Raw genomic sequence first — 14768 nt, 5'->3', positions numbered from 1 at the left:
TGGTCCAGGACAAATGTGCAGAAGGTGATGGCTCTAGTGGATACTGGCGCGGAAACATCGATTATATATGGAGACCCAACGAAATTTAAGGGTAATAGAGTGATGATTGGTGGGTTTGGGGGACAGACTATTCCAGTCACCCAGACGTGGTTGAAATTGGGGGTTGGGTGTCTCCCGCCCCGGGAGTATAAGGTGTCGATTGCCCCAATTCCAGAATATATCTTGGGCATAGACCTTCTATGGGGTCTGGCTCTCCAGACAACTGTGGGAGAGTTCAGACTACGGCAGAGGTACATTAGTATCCGGGCAATACGGACAATATTGAGGGGCCATGCGAAACATGAGCCCATTTGTTTGCCAAAACCACGCCGGATTACTAATGTAAGACAGTACAGACTCCCGGGTGGGCAAGAAGAAATATCAAAAACAGTGCAGGAATTAGAGAAAGTAGGTATTATAAGGCCTGCACACAGCCCATATAATTCCCCCATATGGCCAGTACGGAAGTCGGATGGAACATGGAGAATGACGGTGGATTATAGGGAACTGAATAAGGTCACGCCGCCCATCCATGCGGCCGTACCCAATATTGCCTCCTTAATGGACACTCTTAGTAGGGAAATTAAAACCTACCATTGTGTCCTGGATTTAGCGAATGCGTTTTTTAGCATACCTATTGCTAAAGAATCACAAGATCAATTTGCATTTACGTGGGGAGGCAGGCAGTGGACCTTTCAGGTCTTGCCACAGGGGTACGTGCACTCACCAACATACTGTCATAATTTGGTGGCACGTGACCTGGCTGATTGGAGGAAACCAAACAGTGTGAACCTATACCACTATATTGATGACCTCCTGTTAACATCCGACTCACTGGAAGCAGTAGGGGAGGCAGCAGATTCATTAACTGCCTACCTAAGTGAAAGAGGATGGGCTATCAATCCTCAAAAAGTGCAAGGTCCAGGACTGTCCGTAAAATTTCTAGGGGTAGTCTGGTCAGGAAAGACCAAAGTATTACCTGATGCCGTCATAGATAAGGTTCAGGCATTTCCAGTCCCTACAACACCAAAGCAGCTGCAGGAATTCCTGGGTATATTGGGATATTGGCGTTCCTTTATACCTCATTTGGCGCAGCTGCTGAGACCTTTATATAGACTTACCAAAAAGGGCCAATTATGGGACTGGGGGAGAACAGAACAGGATGCTTTTCAACAGGCGAAACAGGCAGTTAAACAAGCCCAGGCACTGGGTATATTTGATCCTACCCTTCCAGCTGAGCTAGATGTTCACGTAACTCAAGATGGCTTTGGCTGGGGCCTGTGGCAATGTCAGAGTTCTGTTCGGACCCCCATTGGATTTTGGTCTCAGGTGTGGCATGGAGCAGAGGAAAGATATAGTATGATTGAAAAACAGTTATTGGCTGCCTATTCTGCATTACAAGCGGTAGAGCCAATAACCCAAACGGCCGAAGTTATAGTCAAGACTACATTGCCAATCCAGGGGTGGGTAAGAGATCTGACCCACCTTCCTAAGACGGGGGTGGCCCAGGCGCAGACGGTGGCACGATGGGTTGCCTATCTCAGTCAGAGGAGTAGTCTGTCTTCCTCACCGTTGAAAGAAGAGCTTCAGAAGATTCTTGGCTCAGTAACGTATCATAGTGATGCACCAAAACAAACTTCGGTTGCTCCACCGCAGAAGAGTCCCGTCCAGGAAGGAAAATATCCTATTCCTGAAGATGCCTGGTACACGGATGGGTCCAGCAAGGGCAACCCAAGTAAGTGGAGAGCAGTAGCGTACCATCCTGCCACAGACACAATCTGGTTCGAAGAGGGGGATGGTCAAAGCAGCCAGTGGGCAGAGCTGCGGGCGGTGTGGATGGTTATAACCAAAGAACCTGGTGATGGTATCCTGAATATCTGCACAGATAGTTGGGCTGTGTATCGGGGGCTCACTCTTTGGATCGCACAGTGGGCCACCCAGGATTGGACTATCCACTCCCGACCGATCTGGGGCAAAGATATGTGGTTAGACATATGGAATGCAGTCAAACACAGAACTGTGTGTGTCTACCATGTTTCTGGTCATCAACCCCTACAGTCACCAGGAAATGATGAAGCCGACACACTGGCCCGAGTTAAATGGGTTGAGAACTCGCCATCTGAGAATATCGCTTACTGGCTACATCAAAAGCTGCGGCATGCTGGGCAGAAGACCATGTGGGCAGCCGCTAAAGCGTGGGGACTGCCCGTACAACTATCGGACATCGCTCAAGCATGCCGAGACTGTGACGCCTGCTCTAAGATAAGACCGAGGTCGTTGCCTGAAACTACAGCCCATCTTGCTAGAGGACACAATCCTCTACAGAGGTGGCAGGTTGATTATATTGGGCCCCTCCCTCGGTCTGAGGGGGCGAGATATGCCCTAACCTGTGTCGACACCGCGAGTGGGCTAATGTAGGCCTATCCAGTACCAAAAGCCAACCAGGCATACACTATAAAGGCACTCACAAGGTTGATGGCTGCCTACGGGACACCGCAAGTCATCGAGAGCGACCAAGGAAGTCATTTCACGGGTGCAATGATACAACGCTGGGCAGAAGAAAATAATATTGAGTGGCGATTCCACCTGCCATATAATCCAACGGGGGCAGGCCTTATCGAACGTTACAATGGTATTCTCAAGGCTGCCCTGAAGACAGACTCTCAGTCCCTGCAGGGGTGGACAAAGAGACTCCATGAGACCCTGCGGGACCTGAATGAAAGACCTAGAGATGGCAGACCCAGTGCCTTGAAAATGTTACAAACAATATGGGCCTCCCCACTTAGGATCCAAATTACGGGCACCGATAATGAAGTGAAACCTCAGATTGGTAATGAGAACAACCTTCTGCTCCCTGCCCCTGAGGACCTAAAACCAGGTACCAATAGAATAAAATGGCCCTGGAAGGTGCAGGTAGGACCACGATGGTGCGGCCTACTTGCACCTTGGGGGAGATTATTGGAGGTGGGGGGTTCGGTAGCTCCTCCGGTTATAGGTACATGGCCTACTGAAATAATGGTTAACACTCCAGTCTTCATTGCTAAGGGGACCCCTATCATGTCTCTGTGGCAGATCAGGATACCCCCTTTGGTGCCTGATATAGTCGTACAGCCACAGACATCGGGTCAAAGGGTTTGGTACAGGCGACCAGGGCGTGCCCCTGTACAAGCTGAAGTGTTAACCCAAGACAGGAATACGGCCTGTATCTTGCCCTGGAAAGCGGATCTTCCCCTCTTGGTACCTCTAAAACACTTGTATTACTCCCCATAAGTCTATGAGTCACCAGAAGGAATCAAAACAATACTGCAGTGTTCCAGAGTTGTAATAAGACCATGTGAAGCATCTGGTGATGGTCTAACCGGGGCTGATGACACGTAAGATGGACCTGCACTGTATGATTACATGCTTCCAGTAGATACCACCGAGCACTGGCCCAAAGAAGAGTTCGACGGATGCGCCAATCATCACTCATCTCAGATTACATCACCATGAGTTGCGACAGGCAATTATGTAAGCGTCGCGATGTATTGGGTCTCTGTATCAAGGGGAACTCACCTTATGGTTACTTGATCAGTGGTTCATGTCGTGAAGGGGTGGAATGTATGGGAACTGCTGAATCACGGCCTGAACCACTGATTGGTCACCTGAGGTGAGCACCAAGTCAGCCATGGGGGCACAGGTGAAGGTGATATACCTGTGTGGGTGGAAGGGGTGGAGCCTGGTTCCTCCTCTCTCAAACCCCATTTAAGGGCTGACCACCACCAGGGAAGGATCTCTTCTTGGAGATCCCTCCCATGTGGAGTCCCCTGCGAGCCTTGTCATCATAAAGGTGAGCCATCTTCTCTTTTGTATTTTCTGTATACTGTTTATATAGAACTACTTAAAATATACCATTCTATATACTATTCCCTGGTGAAGTATCATCATTAGGAGTTATTTACCTTACACCGTTCCTTCTCAGATCGTGCCGTTGTTTTCTTGTAGACCCATCTCTTCCCGCCGTTTCCCCCTCCCCCTCCCGGAGCGCGGCTCTGCTCGGGCGGCCGCGCGGCCACTGACGCACTTTCTTTTTCTCTCCCCTCTCCCTTCTCGGTTTCCCTTGGGTCACTGTCACGGACAACACCGTGACAATTATTAGTGGTCCTCGAGGCAGAACATCACTTACTGGGGAGGGATTTAATAGTGCTATTAGGAATAAACCTTGCCATAAATGAAGGAGAGAGAGTTTCAAGACTGTGTGTTCTCACGCAAAAAGATGAGGAAGAAATCCATCCCCAGCGGTGGCACCCGAAAGGAACCACCGGAAAACTGGCAATTCCACCCATAAGCGTTAAGCTTGGGGAAGTGAGGAACTGTGTAGCTCTCCAAGAAGTTTATTTACTGTAGCTTATGAAAGTGTTGTCTTTAGCTTTGGTCTTTTTGTGTGCTCCCCTCAGCAAGAGGGAGGAGTGATTGGAACAGTATTTACATTTGCTTAAGAGCTGTGTTATGCCTTCCTGGATGGGGGGTGATGAGGTGTTAATTGAGCTTTTGAGTATGTCCTCTCCCTCAGTGTAGACCTTTTCGGCCGCACCTCGAGTACTGTGTTCAGTTTTGGGCCCCTCACTACAAGAAGGACATGGAGGCCCTGGAGCGTGTTCAGAGAAGGGCAACAAAACTGGGGAGGGGTCTGGAGCACAAGTCTTATGAGGAGCGGCTGAGGGAGCTGGGGTTGTTTAGTCTGGAGAAGAGAAGGGTCAGGGGAGACCTTATTGCACTCTGCCACTTCCTGAAGGGGGGTTGTGGTGAGGAGGGGGTGGGCCTCTTCTCCCTGATAAATAACGACAGGACGAGAGGGAATGGCCACAAGTTGCGCCGGGGAAGATTTAGATTAGACCTGAGGAAGCATTTCTTTTCTGAAAGAGTGGTCAGGCACTGGGATGGCCTGCCTAGGGAGGTGGGTGAGGCACCATCCCTAGCGCTGTTCAAGAAGCGTTTAGATGAGGTGCTAAAGGATTTAATTTAGTAGTTGGGTAGAGATAGTGATAGGAGGATGGTTGGACTAGATGATCTTATAGGTCCTCTCCAACCTTATGAACTTATGAACTTTTCTGAGTACAGAGAAATGAGCGACAGTGTAGTCACAATGAAAAGTGAAGAGGTATTATTCGACCTCTTAGAAAGGCGTGGTGCCAGACCCTCATTAACAGAGGTAGACTGGGCATGGCAGAACTGGCATAATTTGCAGTGTTTCAGACGGCATCCTGCAGAAAAACGGCCGTACCCGAGCTGGAAAAGGGAAGGTAATTATTTATGCAGTATTAGATTCGGCTCCGGTTGCAGCCATAGAATTCCGTGACCAGCAGTTGAAATCAGAAAGCCAAACTACAGAGTCACTTCAGGAATTGGTTAAAACTCTGCAGAAATAGATAGATGAACTCAAAGGACAATTAGAAAATGAAAAACATAATGCAGCTCTCTTACTAGAGGCTCTGAAGGGTAATTGTATGGATACCAGTGACTGGAAGGAATAAAAGCAAGGCTAGAAAAATTAGAAGCCCCCCCCCAGCTCAATTGCATCCTTTAATAGAAACTGAGTTAATCGGGCAGATGAGGAGGCAAAAGGGGCAGGCTAACTAGAGAGGAAATAAGAACCCAAGATGACGAAAAGGTAACACCAAAAATCTATTCTCAAAAAGAAAGAGAGAGCTTTGAGAAATTAGGAGTAAAATGGACTAATAATAAGTGGATTTTGCCCGATGGCCAGGAATTATTACCCAAGAACTTTGCCCAAAGAATTGTGCAGCAAATGCACCAGAGAACCCACTGGGGAAGAAGGGCAATGGCAGATTGTTTCTTAAAATTATATGGGTGCATAGGGATATTTGAAGTAGCAAAGCAAGAAACAAGAGGTTGCTTAATTTGCCAGAAAGTTAACAAAAGAAATCTACGATGTGAAACATGTAAAGGTGATTCGTGTCAAAGATAAAAAGTCAAAGCTGCTGACACAATACCTTCGGAGCGAACTACCGGAGATACCCCCGGACAGTCCCCTGGGGTTAATGATAAAACATTGGGATGATTGTCCATCCCACAAAGGTAAAACCATGGAAAAAATGGTTTATTATTGTATGGAGGTATGGGCTGGAAAACAGATAAGGCCTGACAGTGTGTATTGGCCGATGTTCGGGTCTTTTGAGGATTGGATATGTCGTGCTCTAAACATTTACGTAACTACTACAGAGCCCTTCAGCCAGGAAGAAAGTGATTATGCCAGCCTTTGGAAGGGATCCTGGGCACATGTCTCCCTATATGCAGTAAGGGAAAAAGAGGACAAGAAGGATAAAGGGGTCTCTTGGGACCCCCTCGATAATTTACCTCCCCCATACGAGGGGAGGAGGAGGAAAGTATACCCCTTCTTACCAGGGGAAGAAACTTCTCCTTCGGCGCCACCTAATTCCCCCCCCCCGCCTCCCACACTAGGAGCCGGACAAGAGAAAAGCAAAATGCAGGCACTGAGAAGGAACAGGGGGAGGGGACAGCGCTTTTACCTCTCCGAGAGGTTCCCCTTGGAGGGAATATCGGGGGGATAGGATTTGTATCAGTTCCCCTGAACACCGGGGACATAAGACAGTTTAAGAAAGAAATGGGAAACTTGCTAGATGACCCCATAGGTGTCTCAGAAAGGCTAGATCAGTTTTTAGGGCCTAACATCTATACATGGGATGAATTGCATTCGATCCTAGGAATGTTATTTACAGCTGAAGAAAGAGGAATGATTAGGACGGCCGGTATGCAAAACTGGGATAGGAGACATCAGCAAGGTCCGGCCGCAGAGCGTAAATGGCCTAATCAGAAGCCGGTCCATGATAATCAGAATCCACAGCATAGACAGGACATGGCAGATTTAAGGGAAATAATAATTCAGGGAATTCGGGAAGCTGTCCCAAGGGGGCAAAACATAAGTAAGGCTTTTAGTGAACATCAAGGGAAGGATGAAACCCCCACAGACTGGTTGGAGAGATTGAGGAAAAGTTTACAAATGTATTCAGGCGTAGACCCTACTACCCTTGTGGGGCAGGCACTATTAAAAACCCAATTTGTGGCCAGGTCCTGGACGGACATTAGAAAGAAATTGGAAAAATTGGAGGATTGGCAAGAGCGGGGATTAGATGAATTGCTGAGAGAAGCACAGAAAGTCTATGTGAGACGGGATGAGGAAAACCAAAAAGCAAAGGCCCGAATATTTGTCGCGGCGGTAAGAGAGGCAAAAAAGGAGGAGGTATCTAGGAAAAGAGAAAACCCTAGGAATACTAATAAGGGCATTAAAAAGCCTCCTCGAAAAGGATCAGAACAAGGAATAGAATGTTATTATTGTGGGAAGAAAGGACACATGAAGCGAAATTGTCTAAAAAAAAACCGACAGGATGAGGAGGCATTTAAAGAAGAATAGGGGTGTCAGGGGCTATACATCCTGGGGACGAGACAAACTAGAGAGCCCTTGATAAAGTTAAAAATAGGTCCCCAGGGAGAGGAAGCTACTTTTTTAATAGATACTGGAGCTGAAAGGTCCACCATACAGAAACTACCCAAAGGGTGTGTAATAAGCAAAGATACAAGCCTTGTAGTTGGGGCAAAGGGTGAACCCTTTCGGGTCCCAATTGTAAAAGGTGTGATGATTGAAGCTGAAACCAAAATTTGTGTAGGGAATGTATTAGTTGTTCCTGAGGCAGAATATAACTTACTGGGAAGGGATTTAATAGTGGCATTAGGGATAAACCTCGCTGTAAATAAAGGAGAGAGAATTTCAAGACTGTGTGTTCTCACCCAAAAAGACGAGGAGGGAATAAATCCCCAGGTGTGGCATGCAAAGGGAACTATAGGAAAATTGGAAATTCCACCCATAAGAGTTAGGGTACAAGATCCTGAGTGCCCCATTAGGGTGCGACAATATCCTATTTCAAAGGAAGGTAGACGGGGATTAAAGCCTATTATTGAGGATCTGATCCAACAACAAATCTTAGAACCTTGTATGTCCCCCCATAACACCCCAATATTGCCTGTAAAGAAACAGGATGGGACATACAGGTTAGTGCAGGATTTAAGAGCGGTGAATGAACGGACCCTCACCCGGTTTCCAGGAGTGGCTAACCCATATACATTATTGAATCAGGTATCCCCGGAATACACATGGTATAGTGTGATAGATTTAAAAGATGCCTTTTGGGCTTGTCCCTTGGCAGAAGATAGCAGGGATTATTTTGCCTTTGAATGGGAGGATCCAGATACCCTTCGGAAACAACAATATAGGTGGAAGGTTCTACCTCAAGGGTTTACGGAATCTCCACATTTATTTGGGCAAGCATTAGAAAAATTGCTGGAGCAATTTGCCCCAGCCGAAGGAACAAAATTAATTCAGTATGTGGATGATTTACTAATAGCTGGAAAATCAGAGAAGGAAGTTAGGAACTGTACCATGGGATTGTTAAACTTCCTAGGGGAAAAGGGGCTGAAAGTATCCAAATCAAAACTACAATTTACAGAGACTAAAGTTAAATATTTGGGACATTGGATTAGTCAGGGATCAAAGAAGCTAGACCCAGAGCGTATTTCAGGGATCCTGGCCTTACCCTACCCTAGAACTAAGAGGGAGGTAAGACAATTATTAGGGCTACTGGGGTACTGTAGACAGTGGATAGAAAACTATAGCAGTAAGGTAAAGTTTTTATACGAAAAACTAACTGCCACCAAGGTTTGTTGGGATGAGGAGGATGAGAGTAAGCTGGAGAAATTAAAAGGGGATCTAATATCAGCCCCTGTCCTAAGCCTACCAGATATAACTAAGCCCTTTTACTTATTTGTGGAAACCACAGATCATACAGCATATGGGGTATTAGCTCAAGACTGGGCTGGGAGTAAGAAGCCTGTAGGATATTTTTCTAAATTATTGGACCCTGTCAGTAGAGGGAGGCCCACCTGCTTACAAGCAGTGGTGGCGGTAGCTTTGTTGGTGGGGGAGGCAAAAAAGATTACTTTCGGGGGAAAAATAACTGTATATGCTCCCCATGATGTGCGAGGAATCCTACAGCAAAAAGCAGAGAAATGGCTAACAGACAGTAGGCTTTTAAAATACGAGGCAATATTAATTAATTCGCCAGGATTGGAACTTAAAACCACTCAGGCACAAAATCCAGCTCAGTTTTTGTTCGGGGAAAGTGAGGGAAGCCCCAGTCATAGCTGCATAGAAATGGTAGAATTACAGACAAAGATTAGACCTGACCTGGAGGAGGAGGAGTTACTTGAGGGAGAAAAGTTGTTTATAGATGGATCTTCTAGAATACTGGAAGGGAAGCGAAAATCAGGATATGCTATAATTGATGGGAAAAATTGGAAAACAATTGAGGCAGGCCCTTTAAGCAACAATTGGTCAGCTCAGGCTTGTGAACTCTATGCATTACTAAGGGCCCTTATAATATTAAAAGAGAAATCAGGGACTATATACACTGACTCTAAATATGCCCTTGGGGTAGTACATACCTTTGGGAAAATATGGGAAGGAAGAGGGCTTATAAATACCCAAGGGAAAGGGCTTATACATGAAGAACTAATTAAACAAATCTTGGAGGCCATTAGGCTCCCAGAGACCACTGCCGTGGTTCATATAAAAGGACATCCAAAAGGGCTGCAATTCCAAGTAAGGGGAAACAATCGGGCAGATGAGGAGGCAAAAAGGGCAGCACTTCTAATACTCGCTAGAAAAGAAATAGGAGCCCAACATGACAAAAAGGAGACTCTAAAAATTTATACTCAAAAAGAGAGAGAGAGCTTTGAGAAATTAGGAGTAAAATTGAATGATAATAAGTGGATCTTACCTGATGGCCGAGACTTATTACCAAAGAACTTTGCCCGAAGGATTGTGCAGCAAATGCACCAAAGAACCCACTGGGGAACTAGGGCCCTGGCAGATCATTTCCTAAAATTCTATGGGTGCATAGGGATATTTGAAGTAGCAAAGCAAGAAACAAGAGGTTGCTTAATTTGCCAGAAGGTTAACAAAAGAAATCTACGACAAACACCCTCAGGGGGAAGGCCATTGGCACACAGACCTTTTGAACGAGTACAAATAGATTTTACTGAATTACCAGAGGCAGGAAAGTATAAGTATTTACTAGTAATAGTAGACCAATTAACTCATTGGGTAGAGGCATTTCCCACAACTAGGGCCACTGCTCAAACAGCGGCCAAACATCTCTTGGAAGATATTATCCCCAGGTATGGTTTAATAGGGGTTATTGACTCAGATCAAGGAACTCATTTTACCTCCCGAATTTTGAAAGGCCTAGCAGAAGCCCTGGGGATAAGGTGGGAATATCACACCCCATGGCATCCACAAAGTTCGGGGCGGGTAGAAAGGATGAATGGTACCTTGAAGGCCCAGTTAACTAAGTTAATGTTAGAAACTAAGATGTCTTGGATAAAATGCTTACCTTTAGCCTTACTTAATATTAGGAGTATGCCCAATTCAGAACATGGGATATCCCCCTATGAGATGCTATATGGAATGCCTTATATTCAGGGAATACCCATCGATCATCCCAGATTGGGAGAGAGTACTGTACAGCAATATATAACAACTCTGACTAAGAACTTGGAAGAACTAAGGGAAAAGGGGCTGTTAGCTCAAAGTACCCCCTTAGAATTTACAATACACAAGATAAAGCCAGGAGATAAAGCGTTAATAAAAACCTGGAAAGAAACTTCGTTAACCCCATGTGGGGAGGGACCTTTTCTCGTTCTCTTAACTACAGAAACAGTGTGCGCACGGCAGAGAAGGGCTGGACTCACGCCTCCCGTGTAAAAGGCCCCATCGACACTAAGGACTGGAAGGTTACATCGTCTCCAGGAGAACTGAAAATACGAATTCAACGATAACGTTCATGCAAGGGACTAAATCGCCCCCTTTAAGGATAAGTGTGGATGTTACCTTGTTGCATGACTTGTATGTGTTATTATTGTAAGGAGAAGTGGTGATACCACTGCAGGGGGGGGTGTCTGCAAAAGGGAAAAATTTGCAATGAGTAATTGAAGGTAGGACGATTATATATATATATAGGGAGGGAGGTAACCGCTCAGGGAACTCAGGCTCCTGACAGAGAGGGTGAGAGCTCTTCATTCACAGGACCAAGGAACAGGGAGCAGAAAATATAGAGGACTACCAACAAAACTGGGTGCCCTGTAGTGTTCGATTTGTGAGAATACAAATTGGGAAATTTTGGGCAGGGGTGCGCAGGATATGACTGCTCGTATGGAGCCCCTGAAGACTATCCTTGCTGCCGAGAAGATGGTTTACCCCGCTGCCGGATGCAACCCGGTAGGCGGAGGAGGCAGAGGGATGAGAGAACGGTGACAGCTAACAAAGGAAAAAGTGGATTTATAAATGGCCGTGCTTGTCCAAAGGGAGAGGAGAACATCTGTTTCACTAAATCAGGGATGTGGGGATATTCTGATGGCGGGGGGGCGGTCCAAGATCAATACAAGGAAGAGCTAGTGAGAAATGTTACCAAGCAACTGCAGGTCAAGCAAAAAATGCAGGAAAACAAAATACAGAAGAACAAAATGCAGGAAAACAAAATACAGAAGAACAAAATGCAGGAAAACAAAATACAGAAGAACAAAATGCAGGAAAACAAACAGTCACCCTCTGTGATGAGGTGAGAAAAATCCTAGGGGAATCTGGACCTACCAAGGGGGTTAACCTGTTCATTAACCTTATGCAAGAAATTGCTACTGAAATAAATATATCCTCAGGTTGGATATGCGGGGGGTCTCAGATGACAGAACAATGGCCCTGGAGAGGGGAGGGACTAGAACCATGGCAATTACTAAATTGGAATCATACTCACAGGTCAACTGAAATGAGACCAGAGGGATGGATACTTAGTCATGAAGTTATTGGACAAATCTGTATATCAAGGGAAGGAAGGCAATTTAAACGACATTTGGGAGTTACCCCCTGCAAAATGGTATTAACCACAAACTCCACGGAGGGAGCGGGACATTGGTGGCCCGGCCCTCCCCAGGGATACTGGACAAATAATTGTACATCTCTTACTAAGCACTCCCTATGTTGGAAGAATGAGAGCAATGAAAATCCCTTCAGGGAAATAGAAGCCTTAAAGGAATTTTGGGAAGAGCCGGGAAGGAATGTCTCAGATTGGAGATCTCCTGACGGACTATTTTGGATCTGTGGAAGACGGGCATTTAATAAATTGCCAAAAGACTGGAAAGGCACTTGTACTATTGGGATAATACAACCAGCCTTTTTCCTATTACCTAGACAACGGGGGAAAACTCTGGGAGTGCCACTATACGAAACTCTGGCTAGACAAAAATGAGAATTAAAAATAGGAGGGACTCAAACCTGGAAGGATGATGAATGGCCTCCACAGAGAATAATAGAATACTACGACCCAGCTCTGTGGGCCCAAGATGGTAGTTGGGGATATAGAACTCCCATCTATATGCTGAATCGAATTATTAGGTTACAAGCCGTGGTAGAAGTAGTAACAAACCAAACAGCAGAGGCCTTAAAATTAATAGCCCGACAACTCTCACAAACCAGGGCAGCAGTATATCAAAATCGGTTAGCTCTAGATTACTTACTGGCGGAGGAAGGAGGGGTCTGTGGAAGGTTTAACACCTCCGAATGCTGTCTCACAATAGACGAGAGCAGACAAGCCATAACAAATATTGCAGAAGAGATAAAAAGAACTGCCCATGTTCCGGTCCAGAGGTGGAATTCAATTCTAAACGAGGATTGGTGGAATCAATAATTTGGGGGCGCGTGGTGGAAACGACTGGGTTTCATGATACTGTGTGGGATGATTGGACTAATATTTATACCTTGTATAATTCCATGCCTCATTCGGATAATACCTTCCGTGATACAAGGAATGCAGATTTCTGCAATGCCAATAGATCCAGAAGAAGCAAAGTCTGGAAGGACCCACAAATTGATGGTAGTAAAAACTGAAGCGGCTCCATTTTTGCAAGCTGCTAGGAAAGCAGTATTGAATTTAGAATACCGGACACGAATCACTGATGGGGATCAAAAGGGAAATGGGGGATTGTGAAACATGTAAAGGTGATTCGTGTCAAAGATAAAAAGTCAAAGCTGCTGACACAATACCTTCGGACTGGCATTAATTCCAATTGGTATACAAAGTTACTTGAAGGAGTAAAATGTCCTTGTGAGACATGGAAGGATAGAACTTTATCTGCATTTCAAACACCAGTCTTGTGTAACAAAAAGCGTATTCCTCACACCAAGGGGTGAAACTAACACAGACCTTGGAAGATGAGCCTGGAATGCACCGAGAGATGGGGCCAGTGGCCCTTTTCGGGGTACTTAGCTTGGGGAAGCTGATCCCTGGAAAAGGACCACATGGCGCCAAAGGTGCTCCTCCCTTACTGATTTATGTGTTGGGCCAGCTGTGTTAAGCTTATCGCTACCCCTCCTAACAAAATACCAGTGAGGGGCTCTTCCCCTTCAAGGTTTGAAGATTTACATCAAAATCAACCCTTAAGTGTAATCCTCTTTATAAATCAGAGTTTGGAATGTGATGAATATGTATGAACTATACTTTTAAATAGGTATTCTTTCTTTCTTTGCGGTGTGTCGGTGGAGAGAGGCTCCCCGGCACACCCAGCACTGCTTGCTTATTACTTTTCACCTTTTGATTATAATAAAATATTCTAAAACTCAGATTGGACTCTGAGCGTTTATGACACCCCCTTTCCCTCCCCCCTGTCCTATAAGAATGGCTCTGACCCTTCTCTTCCACCCCACTGCTGCAGGGGGAGACTGAGCTGCTCTGTGCTCAGCATCATGCTGGAGGCTTCAGGGGTGCTGTAGTCGCAGGAGAGAATCTCTTGGGGCAGCGAGAGAGAGCTCATGCTGTGAGAGGTGATGATCTCATCGAGGTCACAGATCCCCGAGGTCTTGGAGCACGGGGATGCTGCTGGGGAGGCCGTGGTTGATCCCCTGGGGCTCAGGATCAGATCCGCTCAGCTCAGGGGAGCAGTTGCAGAGCCTCATGGCCTCCTCCAGCAGCACGTCTTCGGGCAGATCTCTGTCTAGGCTCTCCAGGCTGTTCTGTGCCACTTGATGAGTGGGGTCAGCAAAGGTGCCTGCTGGGATGTTGCTGTGGTGGGGGACGGTGTCACCCGTGGGGATACCACTGCTGCCACCTGGGGCTGCCTCTGAGATTTCCAGCTGCTGCATCTGCCCCTCCTGCTGCTGGAAGCTGGGGACTGAGGGCACCACTGGGGCCACAGCTATGCCCTGCTCCTTTTAGGGCATGAATTACTCCGGGGGGGCTGCGGGGGTCGCCCAGCTCTGCGGAGCTGCTCAGCCATCGCTGGGCATCCAAGGTTCTTCTTGTAGCTCTGCTGTGAACCTGCCCTCAGCTCCCTTCTCCTGGGAGGTCACTCTGGTGCATCTTTGCCTCCCGTCACTCTGGGGTGTGCTCTCCTAACTAGAAAAATTAAGAAACCCACCAAGAGCAAAGCAGAGCATCACACTCCATGTAATACCTGCGTGACTGATGGGCATAACCGGCTCTTCTCGTAGTGGTTGGGCTTCATGAAGGGCCTGCTCTTGTTCTGCCCCCGGGCTCGTTTGCGCTCCATGGGCTCCTTCTCCCCATCCTCGGTCACCCGTTGCGTTTCTCTGTCCTGGCCCTGTGCAT

The sequence above is a fragment of the Cyrtonyx montezumae genome, unplaced genomic scaffold (genome assembly GCF_038088225.1).
Source record: "Cyrtonyx montezumae isolate F1298 unplaced genomic scaffold, pur_monq_1.0 scaffold_40, whole genome shotgun sequence".
NCBI classification, from domain to species: Eukaryota; Metazoa; Chordata; class Aves; order Galliformes; family Odontophoridae; genus Cyrtonyx; species Cyrtonyx montezumae.
This window is presented reverse-complemented; position numbering follows the sequence as displayed.